At 45.2% G+C, this 15,548-nt stretch overlaps 1 protein-coding gene across 1 annotated transcript in view; it reads left to right on the top strand.

Annotated features, from left to right (window-relative positions):
* The first annotated feature begins 11,273 nt into the window (after positions 1–11,273).
* Positions 11,274–15,548, top strand: part of LOC140483537 (hyaluronidase-2-like) — a 37,604-nt gene continuing 33,329 nt past the window's right edge. The window contains exon 1 of the mRNA XM_072581720.1: positions 11,274–11,397. The gene's annotated coding sequence lies outside the window, so the exon portion shown is untranslated. The remainder of the gene's footprint in view (positions 11,398–15,548) is intronic.

The raw sequence follows: 15,548 nt of genomic DNA on the forward strand, positions 1-15,548 counted from the left end.
AAGCGGCTGGAGTGTGGAGGGAAATATCATTTTAGTGGTGGGGTTATTTGGTTGCAATGTGAGAATGGCGGCCTCTATCCTTGTTGTGGTTGGGGGGATGGAGTTTGAGGGCAGGGGTGTGGAAAATGGAGGAGAAGCTGTTGAGGGCATTGTTGATCATGGGGAAGAGAAAATTACAGTCCTTGAAGTAGGAGGACATCTGGGATATCCTGGAGTGAAATCACTCATCTTGGGAGCAGATTCGACAGAGGCAGAGGAATTGGGAGTATGGGATTGCATCTTTGCAGGAGGGAGGTGGTGGGAGGAAGTGTAGTTGAGACAGCTGTGGGAGTTGGTGAATTTGAAATAGATGTCAGTGCTGAGTCGGTTGCCAGAGATAGAAACGAGCAGGTCCAGGAAGGGGCGCAAGGTGTCAAAGATGGTCCAGGTGAATTGAAGGTCAGGGTGGAAGGTGTGGGTGAAATTGATGAAATGTTTGAGCTCCTCATGGGAGCATGAGGCAGTGCCTATACAGTCATCGATGTAGTGGAGGAAAAGGTGAAGGATGGTGCCGGTGTGACTGCAGGGGAGGAACTGTTCCACATCTCCTCTGAAGAAGCAAGCATAGCTCAGATCCACATGGGTGCCCACAGCCACTGGTCTGTAAGAAGTGGGAGAATTGAAAGGAAAAGTTATTAAGGGTGAGGACCAGTTCCACCAAGTGGATGAGAGTGTTGGGTGGAGGGGGACTGGCTGGGTCTGCAGGAGATAAGAAACAGCGAGCCTTGAGGCCCTCCTCATGCGGGTACAGGCGTAGAGAGATTGGATGTCCATGGTGAAGATAAGGTGTTGCAGGCCAGGGAATCAAAAGTCATGGAGAAGGTGGAGGGCACGAGTTGTGTCTCAAACATAGATAGGGTCTTCCTGGATCAAAGGGGAGAGACAGAGTCACGATAAGAGGAGATGAGTTCTGTGGGGCAGGAGCAGGCAGAAACAGGGGCAGTCAGGTTTATGAACTTTGGGTAGGATATAGAAAAGGGTGGTGCAGGGTTGGGAAACTGTAAGGTTGAATGCAGTGGAGCAGGACTGTTGGACAGTATAACCTGGTGTCATGTGACTTCTAACACTTATGAAAGGGCCAAGATTGAAAGGGCAAAGATTTAAAGACATTGATAAAAACAACATCAGGAAAACTTTTTCCATGCAGTAAGTGGTTAGAGTATGAAATGCCCTGTCAAACACTGCGGGGGAGACCAGTTCAATTGAGGCAATCAAACAAGGTATTAGAAAGATAGAAACATAGGAAATCGGAACAGGAGTAGGCCATTCAGCCCTTCCAGCCTGCTCCAATATTCTATATGATGTGGCTGTTCATCTAACTGAATATCCAGTTCCAGCTTTTCCCCATTCCCCTTAATCCCTTTACTCCCAAGAACTATATCCAACTCCTTCTTGAAAGCTGTTGACTGTATTTGAAAAGGAACCATGTGCGGGGTTGGGGTGAGAGGCAGGAAAATGTATTGAAATACTGATCCAGACCTAGCACAGGCATGATGGATTGAAAGTACTTTTTGTTTTGCTTTAACAATTCTATGTTACTGTAAACCTGAAGTGATTTGAATTTACTCCCTTACGTAAAACAAATACAGAGTAAGATTCCAGAGCCCCAACTTATGATTCAGCAGGAGACTGGGGGAGAGAAGACCATGTGGCAGTCGCTAACCCTAACCCTAGTCCTAGCCCTAACCCTAACCCTGACGCTAATGCTAACCTTAACTCTAACTCTAACCTTAATGCTAACCCTAACCCTAGTCCTAACCTGAGCCTGGCGTTGTGCAGACTTGGTGTAGAATGGAATCATTTGAGTTGGAGAGGATGAGACAGAGGCCATTGGAAAAAGGGCACGGGGAAGGCCTGTTCCATCTGAGAATTGTCTCTTCTCATTCACTGGGCAGCAGGCGGAGAATGGGGAAGAGGTCACTGCACAGAGTGGCCTCTGTTCATTCTACTGTTATCTCAGGATATGGGCATCACTGGTTGCTCTGAGAGATAGTGAATCCTCTCTGGCAGCTTCACAGAAAGCAAATGTCTCATTCGATTACAGCAGAGGGTCAGGTCAGGCCAGTACATTGCTGTGGGACTGGAGTCACATAGAGACCCAGACTGGATAAAGAAAGTTGGTGTTGGATAGTAATCTAACAGCTTCACAGACACTTTTCTTGACATCTACTCAGCTGAGCTTTGAACCATGGTCATAGATTCACAGAGTCATACAGCATAAAAAAAGAACCTTCAGTCCACCGTGTCTACGCTGATCAACAAACACCAAGTTACATTTACCTTAACTTCCCATAAACTTATGCCCTCTGGTTTTTAAACATGTCTGTCTTGGGGAAGGGACCTCACAATCTACTCTGTCTATACCTCCCATTATTTTGTAAACCTCAATCAGATCACCTTCAGCCTCCTTTGTTTCAAAGAAAAACACATTCTATCCAACCTGTCCTCATAACTGAGACTTTCCATCCCAGTGAATCTCCTCTGTGCTGTTTCCAGTGCAAACACATCCATGGTGCTGTGGAGTTTCAGACCTCAGGATCCCACCTAACCAGCACATGTCTTTTTCCTAGGAATGGGGAATTGAAAACTAGAGGGCATAGCTGTAAGGTGACAGGGGAGCGATTTAAGAAGGACCTGAGGGGCAACTTCTTCATGCAGAGAGTGATGCTTATGTGGAATGGGCTGCCAGAGGAAGTGGTTCAGGCAGGTACAATAGCAACATTTAAAAAACATTTGGATAGGTACATGGATGGAAAGGGTTTAGAGGGATATGGACCAATTGCAGGCAATTGCAACTAGCTGAGTGGATACCATGGTCGGCACAGACCAGTTTTGGCTGAACAGCCTGTTTCCATGCTGTATTACTCTACTCTTCTCTACTGTATGACCATACCCATCAAGAAGCAGGAGGTTGAAAAGTGAATAGAAAAGATGGGGGCAGTGTGTTTGAGGCAGTCATTATGGACGATGTCATTATTACCCTGCCAATGAGGGACAGATCTGTGTGAGTCACTGACCCTTCAAGAAGCCCCTTTCCTTTTCCAGGATTATCTCTGAGCCAGCTCCCACCTGCTTCCACAACCACTCATCAGTTTCCTTTCCAATGGAACTGCCTCAGCACTCACTGGAAGAAAACACTGAAACAAGCTGCTGTTGGAAAAACTCATTTCCTTCTTCCAGGCTCTGATCTGTGCTGTGTAATATCCTTCCTGATCCACATATGTCCCTCTGATAAGGTTCTCTGAGAGTTAAATAAGGTTTCCTCTCTTCTTTTTCCTCCTTGTACAAACTTTAGCTCGTTGTCCACTTTCTGCAATCAAGGAAACAGACTGGGAGTGGATACTGAAGACTCTTGCCCCCGGCTGACCACAATGAGTGGCAGCATGGTGGCTCAGTGGTTAGCACTGCTGCCTCACAGTATCGGGGTCCTAGGTTCAATTCTAGCTCGGACGACTGTCTGTGTGGAGTTTGCACATTCTCCGTGTGTCTGCGTGGGTTTCCTCTGGGTGCTCCGGTCTCCTCCCACAGTCCAAAGATGTGCAGGTCTGGTGAATTGGCCATGCTAAATTGCCCGTAGTGATAGGTGCATTAGTCAGAGGGAAATGTGTCTGGGTGGGTTACTCTTCGGAGGGTCAGTGTGGACTGGTTGGGCCGAAGGGCTTGTTTCCACACTGTAGGGAATCTAATCTAATCATTACACATTCCCAGATTGTTATTGCTGCGCCACTCCTTTGCGAAGGGGTCAATTGCTACTAAGTGGAATTTGTTAGTGCAAATCGCACCAAGATCAAATTAACTGAACGATAGAACAGGTCTGGTGAAGGTGATGAAGATGATTGATGAGGGAAAAGTGGCTGATGTTGTTTACATGTTTACAGTAAAGCTTTTGACAAGGTCCCTCATGGCAGACTGGTACAAAAGGTGAAGTCACGTGGTATCAGGGTGAGCTGGCAAGATGGATACAGAACTGGCTGAGTCATAAGAGAAAGTGGGTAGTGGTGGAAGGATGCTTTTTGCAATGGAGGATTGTGACTAGTGGTGTTCCACAGGGATCAGTGCTGGGACCTCTGCTGTTTGTGATCTACATAAATGATTTGGAGGAAAACAAAACTGGTCCAATTAGTAAGCTTGCAGACAATACAAAAATTGTTGGAGTTCCAGATCGTGAGGGTGATTGCCAGAGCACACAGCAATATATAGATCATAGAACATAGAACATTACAACGCAGTATACACCCTTCAGCCCTTGATGTTGCGCTGACCTGTTAAACCAATCTGATGCTCATCTAACCTACACTATTCTAATCTCGTCCATTTGCCTATCAACGACCATTTAAATGCCCTTAAAGTTGGCGAGTCTATTACTGTTGCGAGCAATGCTTTCATGCCCCTACTACTCTCTGAGTAAAGAAACTACTTCTGCCAGCTGTCCTATATCTATCGCCCGTCAATTTAAAGCTATGTCCCCTCATACTAGCCATCTCCATCCAAGGAAAAAGGCTCTCACTGTCTCCCCTATCAATTAAGAGTAGATTCCCTACAGTATGAAAACAGATCCTTCGGGCCAACAAGTCTGCACTGACCCTCCCAAGAGTAACGCACCCAGACCCATTCCCTTACACTATATTTACCCCTCACTAACACTATAAGCAATTTAGTATGACCAATTCACCTGGCCTGCACATCTTTGGATTGTGGGAAGAAACCTGAGCACCAAGAGAAACCCACACAGACATGAGGAGAACGAGCAAACTCCACACAGACAATTGCCTGAGGCAGGAATCAAACCCGGGTCCCTGGTGCTGTAAGATAGCAGTGCTAACCACTGAGCCACTGTGCCATCCTAAGTCACCTCTCAACCTTCTTCTCTCTAATGAAACTGCCTCGAGTCCCTCAGCCTTTCCTCGTAAGACCTTCCTTCCATACCAGGCAACATCCTAGTAAATCTCCTTTGAACTCTTTCCAAAGATTCCACATCCTTCTTATAATGCGGTGACCAGAACTGTACACAATACTGCAAATATGGCCGCACCAGAGTTTTGTACAGCTGCAGCATGACCTCATGGCTCTGAAACTCAATCCCTCTACCAATAAAAACTAACACATTATATGCCTTCTCAACAACCCTATCAACCTGGGTGGCAACTTTCAAGAACCTATGTACTTGAACACCAAGATCTCTCTGCTCATCTACACTACCAAGAATCAGTTGGAGGCATGGGCAGAAAAATGGCAAATGGAGTTTAATGCAGACAAATGTGAGTGATGTATTTTAGAAGGTAAAATATGGGTGGAAATTATACAGTAATTGGCAGAGCTCTTGAGTGTATTGATATGCAGGGGGATCTGGGTGTGCAGGCCCACAGATCACTGGAGGTGGCATTACAGGTCAATATGGTAGTATAAATAGGCCTATGGCATGCTTGCCTTCGTTGGAAAGGACATTGAGTATAAGGATAGTCAAGTTATGCTGCAGGTAAAAACAATGACTGCAGATGCTGGAAACCAGATTCTGGATTAGTGGTGCTGGAAGAGCACAGCAGTTCAGGCAGCATCCAAGGAACTTCAAAATCGACATTTCAGGTTCTTTAGTTAGGCCACACTTGGAATATTGCATGCAGTTCTGGTTACTATACCACCAGAAGAATGTGGATGCTTTGGGAAGGGTACAGAAAAGGTTTACCAGGATGTTGCCTGGTTTGGGTGGTTTTAGCTATGAAGAAAGGTGGGATAGGCTGGATTTGTTTTCACTGGAATGCAGGAGGTTCAGGGCGACCAAATAGAAATTTATAAGATTGTGAATGGCATGGATAGAGTGGAAAGTGTGAGGCTTTTTCCCAGGGTGGAGTGGTCAATTACTTGGGGGGGGTAAACAGGTTCTAGGTGTGAGGAGGGAGATTTAAAGGAGATGTGCGAGCCACATTTTTTGCGTAAGATGTGGTGAGTAGTTGGAACATGTTGCCAGAAGAGATGGTGGAAGCAGATGGAATAGCAGCATTCAAGAAGCACCTGGAGGAATACATGAATAGGAAGGGAATAGAGGGATACAGATACTGTAAGTGAAGACAGTTTTAGTATGGAAGGACAAAATGTATTCCTGCAGGCTTGGAGGGCTGAAAGGCCTGTTTTTGTGCTGTATTGTTCTTTGTTCTTTGGAATGGTCTCTTTCTGATTCTGTATTCCTAGCTATGATTTAATTATCAGAATATTTGTGCATTTTAAAAAAAATTGCACAGGATATGAGTTTGAAACCCTCTCAGCTAAAAACATTTGCCTCATGAACAAAGTTCATTGATTTTTCATCTTGACTATTGAGGCAATGGCAGTGCCCATGTCAATGCAGTCCTTTTGCCCAGCTGAGGTCTGAATGTTGGAGGCAGAATCTGAGTGCCTTCAGTTTGGGTGTTAGCAAAGGACAGTAAGCTCAGTGACACAAAACTTTCTGTCCACCTGTTCACTGCTCATTGCCAAGCAACTACCCCAAGTCCTGCCCAATTGAATTATCCATCCCCCAACTCAACTCCTCCCACCCCAAACTCTACCCAAACTCCCTGCTCTGTTGTCCCAACCCCACTGTACCCTCTCCTGATTCCCACTTCAATTCCAGCAGTTCCATTCCCTGTCCGAAACCAACTCTCCTCATCCCAAATCCCAAGTAACTCCATCCCACCCAGCCCAACCTCACCCAGGCCCCATGTCTGTCCCTTCACCCCACCCTCCCCAAACCTGACAGTATCAGCGCAAATCCATCATATAAAAACCAAAAGAACTGCATATGCTTAAAGCAGAAACACAAACAGAAGTGGCTGGTAAAGTTCAGCAGATCTGGCAGCATCTGTGAAGAGAAATTAAAGTTAACGTTTTGGGTCCGATGACCGTTCCTCAGAACAGATGGTAGCTATGAAATGTCAATTTATATGCAGAAGGTAGGGTAGAAGGGAGGGGGTAAGGAGTAATGACAAGTAGGAATAGAACCAAAGAAAGAGAAGAACAGTTGGACATACAAAGGAGTCGATAATGATCTGGCTGGGAGAGTGAACAGTCTGGGGACTATCAGTGGATAACAATAAGTGGTGGGTAATGACAGACCGTGAGCTATTCCTAATGAAGGGCTTATTCTTCTGCTCCTTGGATGCTGACTGACCTGTTGTGCTTTTCCAGCACCACACTCTCAACTATGAGCTAACAAGGATAGTGTGTGTGGTAGGGAGCTAGGCCTTGGAGGAGTTCAGGCCCTAAAATTATTGAACTTGATATTGAGCCTGGAGGGCTGCAGGGTCCCCAAGTGGAAAATGAGGTGCTGTTCTTCCAGCTTGTGCTGAGCTTCACTGGACACAGCAGCAAGCCTGAGACAGAGAGGTTGGCCAGGGAACAGAGTAGGGTGTTCAGGGAAGCTCAGGGTCTTTTTTGTCGGCAGAACATAGATGTTCTGTGCAGCAGTCACCAGTCTACGCTTCATTTCCCCAGTACAGAGGAGATCACATTGAGAGCAGCGAATGCAATAGACTAGATTGTGAGAAGTGCAGGTAAAGTGCTACTTCACCTGGAAGGTGTGTTTGGGTCCTTGGATACTGAGGAGGGAGGAGGTAAATGGGCAGGTGTTACACCTTTGGCAGTTGCAGAGGAAGGTGTAACGGTGCTGTGGGGGATATTGGGAGTGAAGGAAGCGTGGACCAAGGTATCCTAGAGGGAATGGTCCTTGCAGAAGGCGGATAAGAGAGGGGAGGGGAATGTGTCTGGAGGTGGGATCTCGCTGGAGAGGGAGGAAATTCTAGCTGATGATCTTCTGGATGTGGATGCTGCTGGGATGGTAGGTAGGTCAAGGGGAACCCTATTGCTGCTGTGGGAGGGAAGAGGGAGGATGAGAGTGGAAGTGCAGCAGATTGGTCAGACCCAGCTGAGGGCCCTGTTGAATATGGTGCTGGGGAATCCTCGCTTGAGGAAGAAGATGGACATTTTGGAGATTCCCTTGTTGAAATTGGTCTCATATGCGACAGAGATGGAGGGACTGGGAGAATGAAATGGAGTTTTTACACGAAATAGGGTGCGAGGATGTATAATCCAGGTGGTTGTGGGAGTCAGTGGATTGAAAGTGGATATTAGTGGTCTATCCCCAGAAATGTAACATCTGCCCATTTACCTCCTCCATCCTCATTATCCAAGGGCCCAAACATATCTTTGTGGTGAAGCAGCCCTTTATCTGCACTTCACGCAATCTAGTCTATTGCATTTGCTGCTCACAATGGGATCTCCTCTATACTGGGGAAATGAAGCATAGATTGGGTGACCGCTTCACAGAACATCTACATTCTGCTGCAAAAAAGACCCTGAGCCTCCAGTGGTCTGCCACTTTAACACTCCACCCTGTTCCCTGGCCAACATCTCTCTCTCAGGCTTGCTGCAGTGCTCCAGCGAAGCTCAACACAGGCCGGAAGAAAAGTACTTCATTTTCCATTTTGGAACCCCACAGCCTTCAGGCCTCAATATCGAATCCAATAATTTTAGGGCCTGAACTGTCCTAGGGCCTTAGCCTCTACCCCACAAACCAGGCCTTGTTATCACATGGTCTGCCATTACACACCACCTATTGTTAGCACTAACAGTCTCCATTAACAGCTATTCACCCTCCCAGCCAGGTCATTATAGATTCCTTTGTCTGTCCAACTGTTCTTCTCTCTCTTTGGGTTCTAACCCTACCTATCAGTTACTCTTTACCCCCTCCCTCAACCTATCTTCTGCACATGAACTGACACTTCCCCCCCTCGCTACCATCAATTCTAGGGAAGGGTCACTCAACCTGAAGCGTTAACTTTGATTTCTCTTCACAGATGCCGCCAGTCCTGCTGAGCTTTTCCAACAACTTAACTTCATAGTGTCTTACTGTCATAAAGTCATAGAAATGTACAGCACAGAAACATCCTTCGGTCTAATTCATCCATGCCAACTAGATATCCCAACCCAATCTAGTCCCATTTGCAGGCACTTGGTCCATATGCCTCCAAACCCTTCTTATTCAAATACCCATCCAAATGCCTTTTAAATGCTGTAATTGTACCAGCCTCCACCACTTCCCCTGTCAGCTCATTTCTTACATGCACCACCCTCTGTGTGAAAAAGTAAACCCTTAGCTCCCTTTTATATCTTTCCCCTCTCACCCTAAACCAATGCCCTCTAGTTCTGGACTCCCTCACCCCAAGGAGAAGACTTTGTCTATTTATCCTATCCACGCCCCTCATGATTTTATAAACTCTGTTTTTGTCAAATCTGCTGTATTGTGGGTGACTGTAGGATACAGAGGGAAGATTAAATGACCATTTTCTACCCTGGTTGACAACACAGCCACCATAAAATAATCTCCATTTTACTTTTCAATTAATTCTTGTAATTTCTCAACAAAGCTTCACTTTCAGACGGTTCCTGCTTCAAAGATGAGAGGGTGTTCTCAGATTGTGGAAAGGAATGAAGAATGACAGAGGCACCATCTTCTCAAGAGGCATTTCAGAATAGGCAATAAATAGACCTTCTAGGAGAAAGTGAGGACTCCAGATGCTGGAGATCAGAGCTGAAAATGTTTTGCTGGAAAAGCACAGCAGGTCAGGCAGCATCCAAGGAGCAGGAGAATCGACGTTTCAGGATGAGCCCTTCTTCAGGAGCCTTCCTGAAGAAGGGCTTATGCCCGAAACGTCGATTCTCCTGCTCCTTGGATGCTGCCTGACCTGCTGCGCTTTTCCAGCAACACATTTTTCAGCTCAGAATAAATAGAGCTTTGCCAGTGATGCCCACCTTCCAAGAAAGAAAAGAGAAACTTCAGGAAAGATGAGACAAAATTACAATGTATTTTTTGATCAATGTGTGTTAAACTCTCAGAAAGCCTTTTTTTAGACAACATCCACCCAAACTGAGAGAAACTTTGGTTCTTGATTTGTCCAATCCAGCAGTATATTTTTTGAGATGAATGCCCTCGGAGGTTATTACTAATTTGGCTCCAAATGTCAACATGGATCAGTAAAGGAATCTACCATTACATTTTTGCGATTCTTCTGGTTTCTCACTCCTCTCACCATTTCCTCACTGTTCCTCTCTTCTCTGTCCTCTATCTTTTCTTCTGGTTTCACTAATCTGGTCTCTCCTCTCCCCCTTGGGAATGAATGTGGTCACCTTCAAACAGGCATTAGGACATTCTCAGATGAGTCAATTCCTGGATTATATCTCTCGATGCAGAAGAAACCTTGGAATCATAAGGGAATAATTCGATGCTGCATTGGGATCTGCATATGAATAAGTAAAAATGAGTTCAAATGCTTCTCTTCTGAATGATGCTAATGACAGTTCAACAAATCTGATATGTGGTGCATGTATGTGTGTGTGTCTGCATGTATGTGTGTGTGTCTGCATGTATGTGTGTGTGTCTGCATGTGTGTGTGTGTCTGCATGTATGTGTGTGTGTCTGCATGTATGTGTGTGTGTCTGCATGTGTGTGTGTGTGTCTGCATGTGTGTGTGTGTCTGCATGTATGTGTGTGTGTCTGCATGTGTGTGTGTCTGCATGTGTGTGTGTGTGTCTGCATGTGTGTGTGTGTCTGCATGTGTGTGTGTGTCTGCATGTATGTGTGTGTGTCTGCATGTGTGTGTGTGTGTCTGCATGTATGTGTGTGTGTCTGCAGGTGTGTGTGTGTGTCTGCATGTGTGTGTGTGTCTGCATGTATGTGTGTGTGTCTGCATGTGTGTGTGTGTGTCTGCATGTATGTGTGTGTGTCTGCATGTGTGTGTGTGTGTGCGTGCAATATGAGGGTGGTGGTTGTTTGTAAACTGCTATACAAAGATTAAACAAGGCTGTGTAGGCTGGGGTAATGTGGGAGGATGTTGGGAGTGAGAGCCAGGTTACTGTGGGGGTAGGGGGGTGGGAGCGAAGGGTGAGGGGATTTAAGAGGGATTTATGGGTAAGAGCAAGCTGGAGTCCAGTCTGACACATGGAGATCTGTCCCACTCTGTCTCTGAGATCAGCTACAGCAGAGTTATCTCTTTCTGAATTTAAACTTTGCTTCAGGATGAGTGTCCCTGTTAGCAGCAACAGGGAGGTGTGAAGTAGCAGGGAGCAGAGTGGACTGACAGCTTCCTTTAGGGATAGCTTTGGTTTAACTGCTCTGCTGTCCTCAAACTCCAAAGATTTTGGGTGGGTTGATGGAAATCAGTAAGTAAAGAATGATCAGCATTTTGCTTGTCCTCAGCAGGAAACTGGACTGACGCAGAAGGAAATAGCTTTTAGTTGGAACTGGAACTTCAGAATCTTAAGGTAAAAGGGAATGTGCAATCAGTCGATTCAGTGTCTGCTTTACACAAGACTGAACAAAGCCAGCAGGTAGGAATTCCGTTGATTTCATCCACTCACCCTTCCTCACACCACTGTATGTTAGTATTTCAGTCACTGGGTAATTAGCTCAGTGATTCATACTTAAAAGTGGATATAAACTGGATTGTGTCAATATAAGGCAAAGATCTCTAGATATCTGAATTCTGAAGAAGAAATAGGAGAACATGTGAACAATTTAAATTTTTTTATTCACTCACAGGACATGGGTGTTGCTGGCTGGCCCAGCATTTATTGACTGCTCCTAGTTTCCCTTAAGAAGCACTTCATGTTCAAATGCAGCAAGACCTGGATCTTCCTTCTTGAATTGCTGCAGCCCTACTGCTGTGAGCTGACCCACAATGTCTTTAGGGAGGGAATTCCAGGACTTTGACCAAGTGACAGTGAAGGAACGGCGATACATTTCCAAGTCAGGTTGGTGAGTGGCTTGGAGGGAAACTTGCAGGGGGTGGTGTTCCCATGTATCTGTCAGCAGTAAAGGCAGTGAATGTTGAAAGTGGTGAATGGGGTGTTGATCAAGTTACTTTGTCCCTGGGTGGTGTCAAGCTTCTTGAGTGTTGTTGGAGCTGTACCTATCTAGGCAAGTGGGGATATTCCATCACACTTTTGACTTGTGCCTTGTAGATGGTGGACAGGCTTTGGAAATCAGGAAGTGAGTTACTTGCTGCAGGATTCCTAGATGCTCTTGTAGCTACTGTGTGGCAAGTCCAGATCAGTTTGCAGTTAACAGCAACCTCCAGAATGTTGATAGTGAGGGATTCAGTAATGATAAGACCATTGAAATCAAAGAGTGATGGTTATATTCTTGTTGGAGATGGTCACTGTTTGACATTTGTATAATGTGAATGTTACTTGCCACTTGTCAGCCCAAACCTGGGATACGGTCCAGGTCTTACTGCATTTGAACATGAACTGCTTCAATATCTGAAGAGTTATGAATGGTGCTGGTCATCAACAAACATCTGACCTTATGATGGAAGGAAGACTATTGATGTACTGTTCTGGGACTCCCCGATTGACAGATGTGTCCATGACTACTGCCCTAAGACTCTGAGAGCTGGCTGTTTGCTCGTTGGACATGTACTGTGTTTGCCATGTAAACTGTTGGCACATGGAGCAGATGTGAGATTGATGTAGCACCTGGCTGTACAGTAAGATGGGTGTCCCCTTGATTGAGCACCACTGAATAACAAGACAGGTTGCTGGGTTGTGTGTCTGTGAAGCAGGGATACTGTTAACCTGCGAATACTTGCTAATTAAGTGAGCAGCCCTGAGATAGAGTCTGGAACAGTCTACATAACCTATCCCTGCAGTAGCCTCTGAATGTTCATTGCTGGTATGCCCTGCAATGCAGTACCATGCTTCCTGAGTATACAGAGAGGTGCCATGATGATCCTGAGAGGGTGGATGAGGAGTGTGCATGGCTAGTGCCTGTGGTTCATGCCCCGAGATGCTGTTTGGTGCAGAGCAACATAAAGGCTCCTCACAGCCAGTATGAAGCTGAAATCACCAGGTACCAGGTCTTGGTCAGATCAGAATTTGAATTCCAATGAGGCGAGTTGAAGCATTAATGAGGCATTTAGCAAGCTATAACTCCCCATCATTGACAACTGCTGCCTCATGAGGAACCCACCTCGCTGCTTGTTAAGAGAGTAACAGATGGGTTAGTGAGGGGTCCAGATGTTGAGGTGAGTCTCACTGGATGACTCGTCCCATTCTGCCACAAACCTCACCATCACCCACTCAGTCAGATCCTGGTAAGATTCCAGCACTGAGAATTAGTGAAAAGCTAATGGTCAGAATTTAAATTGTCCTTGATTTGGACAATTTTAAATGTTTTTTGTTTTAATTTATTTGGAATCAGATGTTCAAGTCTGACAATGTGAGAAAGTCTGAAATTCATCCTTGTCATTAGATCATCCTACTTCAGGGAGCATCAGTCGTGTTGATAGGCAGGACAGCTGCTATCATCCCAAAAGGACATCAGTTCAAGACACTGGGAGACTCGTTATTTGCTGAGCACAGTGCTCCCTGTGATCACTGACCTTCAGAGAATTCCATCTGAATTTGCAGAATTCCTTTTTCAAAATCACTCACAAACCATTGGCAGCACAGGCACCTCACATCATAGATTTACACTTGCAGACAACTGTGTTCTCTATCCCATGCACTAGGAACACTGTGGTTTTACACCATATTATTAGGGAAGGTGGGATAAGATGGGAAGATGCATACGATGGGAAAGGAAACTGCGGGGGATGGGCACAATTGAAATGTGGAGTTTATTCAAGGAACAGCTACTGCAGGACCTTGATAAGTATGTGCCTGTCAGGCATGGACGAAGTTGTCAAGTGAGGGAACTGTAGTTTATTAAGGAAGTTGAATCTCTTGTCAAGAGGAAGAAGAAGGCTTAGGTTAGGACGAGATGTGAAGGCTCAGTTAGGGCACTTGAAAATTACAAGTTAGCCAGGAAAGACATAAGAAGAGTTAAGAAGAGCCAGGAGAGGACATGAGAAGTCATTGGAGGATAGGATCAAAGAAAACCCTAAAGCTTTCTATAGGTATATCGGGAATAAAAGAATGACTAGAGTAAGATTCCTAAAGAAGGGCTTATGCCCGAAACGTCAATTCTCCTGCTCCTTAGATGCTGCCTGACCTGCTGCGCTTTTCCAGCAACACATTTTCAGCTCTGATCTCCAGCATCTGCAGTCCTCACTTTCTCCTAGAGTAAGATTATGGCCAGTTAAGGATAATAGTGAGACGTTGTGCATGGAATCAGAGGAATTAGGGGAAGCGCTAAATGAATATTTTTCGTCAGTATTCACACTAGAAAAAAACAATGTTGTCAAGGAGAATACTGAAATACAGGCTATTAGACTAGATAGGATTGAGGTTCACAAGGAGGAGGTGTTAGCAATTCTGGAAAGTGTGAAAATAGATAAATCCCCTGGGCTGGATGGGATTTATCCCAGGATTCTCTGGGGAGCCAGGAAGGAGATTACTGAGCCTTTGGCTTTGATCTTTATGTTGTCACTGTCTACAGGAATAGTGCCAGAAGACTGGAGAATAGCAAATGTCGTTCCCTTGTTCAAGAAGGGGAGTAGAGACAACCCTGGTAATTATAGACCAGTGAGCCTTACTTTGGTTGTGGGTGAAGTGTTGGAAAAGATTACAAGAGATAGGATTTATAATCATCTAGAAAAGAATAAATTGATTAGGAATAGTCAACACAGTTTTGTGAAGGGTAGGTCGTGCCTCACTAACCTTATTGAATTCTTTGAGAAGATAACCAAACAGGTGGATGAGAGTGACGTGGTTGATGCAGTGTATACGGATTTCAGTAAGACATTTGATAAGGTTCCCCATGGTAGTCTATTGCACAAAATATGCAGGCATGTGGTTGAGGGTGATTTAGCAGTTTGGATCAGTAATTGACTAGCTGAAAGAAGACAGAGGGTGTAGTTGATGAGAAATGTTCATCCTGGAGTTCAGTTACTAGTGTTGTACTGCCAGGATCTGTTTTGGGTCCAGTGTTTGTCATTTTTATAAACGACCTGGATGAGGGCATAGTGGGATAGATTAGTAAATTTGCGGATGACACCAAATTCAGTACAGTTATGGATAGTGCCAAAAGATGTTGTAGGTTACAGAGGGACATAGATAAGCTGCAGAGCTGGGCTGAGAGATGACAAATAGAGTTTAATGAGGAAAATTGTGAGGTCATTCACTTTGGAAGGAGCAACAGGAATGTAGAGTACTGGGCTAATGGTAAGATTCTTGATAGTGTAGATGAGCAGAGGGATTTCTGTGTACATAGATCTCTGAAAGTTGCTACCCAGGTTGATAAGGTTGTTAAGAAGGCATATGGTGTGTTAGCGTTTATTGGTAGAGGGACTGAGTTTCAGAGCCATGAGGTCATACTGCAGCTGTACAAAACCTGTGCTTCCACACTTGGAGTATTGTGTACAGTTCTGTTCACCGCATTATAGGAAGGATGTGGAAGCTTTGGAAAGGGTTCAGAGGAGATTTATTAAGATGTTGCCTGATCTGAAGGTAAGGTCTTATGAGGAAAGGCTGAGGGACTTGAGAATGTTTTCATTAGAGTGAAGAAGGTTGAGAGGTGACTTAATTGAGACATATAA

The sequence above is a fragment of the Chiloscyllium punctatum genome, chromosome 12, assembly GCF_047496795.1.
Source record: "Chiloscyllium punctatum isolate Juve2018m chromosome 12, sChiPun1.3, whole genome shotgun sequence".
NCBI classification, from domain to species: domain Eukaryota; kingdom Metazoa; phylum Chordata; class Chondrichthyes; order Orectolobiformes; family Hemiscylliidae; genus Chiloscyllium; species Chiloscyllium punctatum.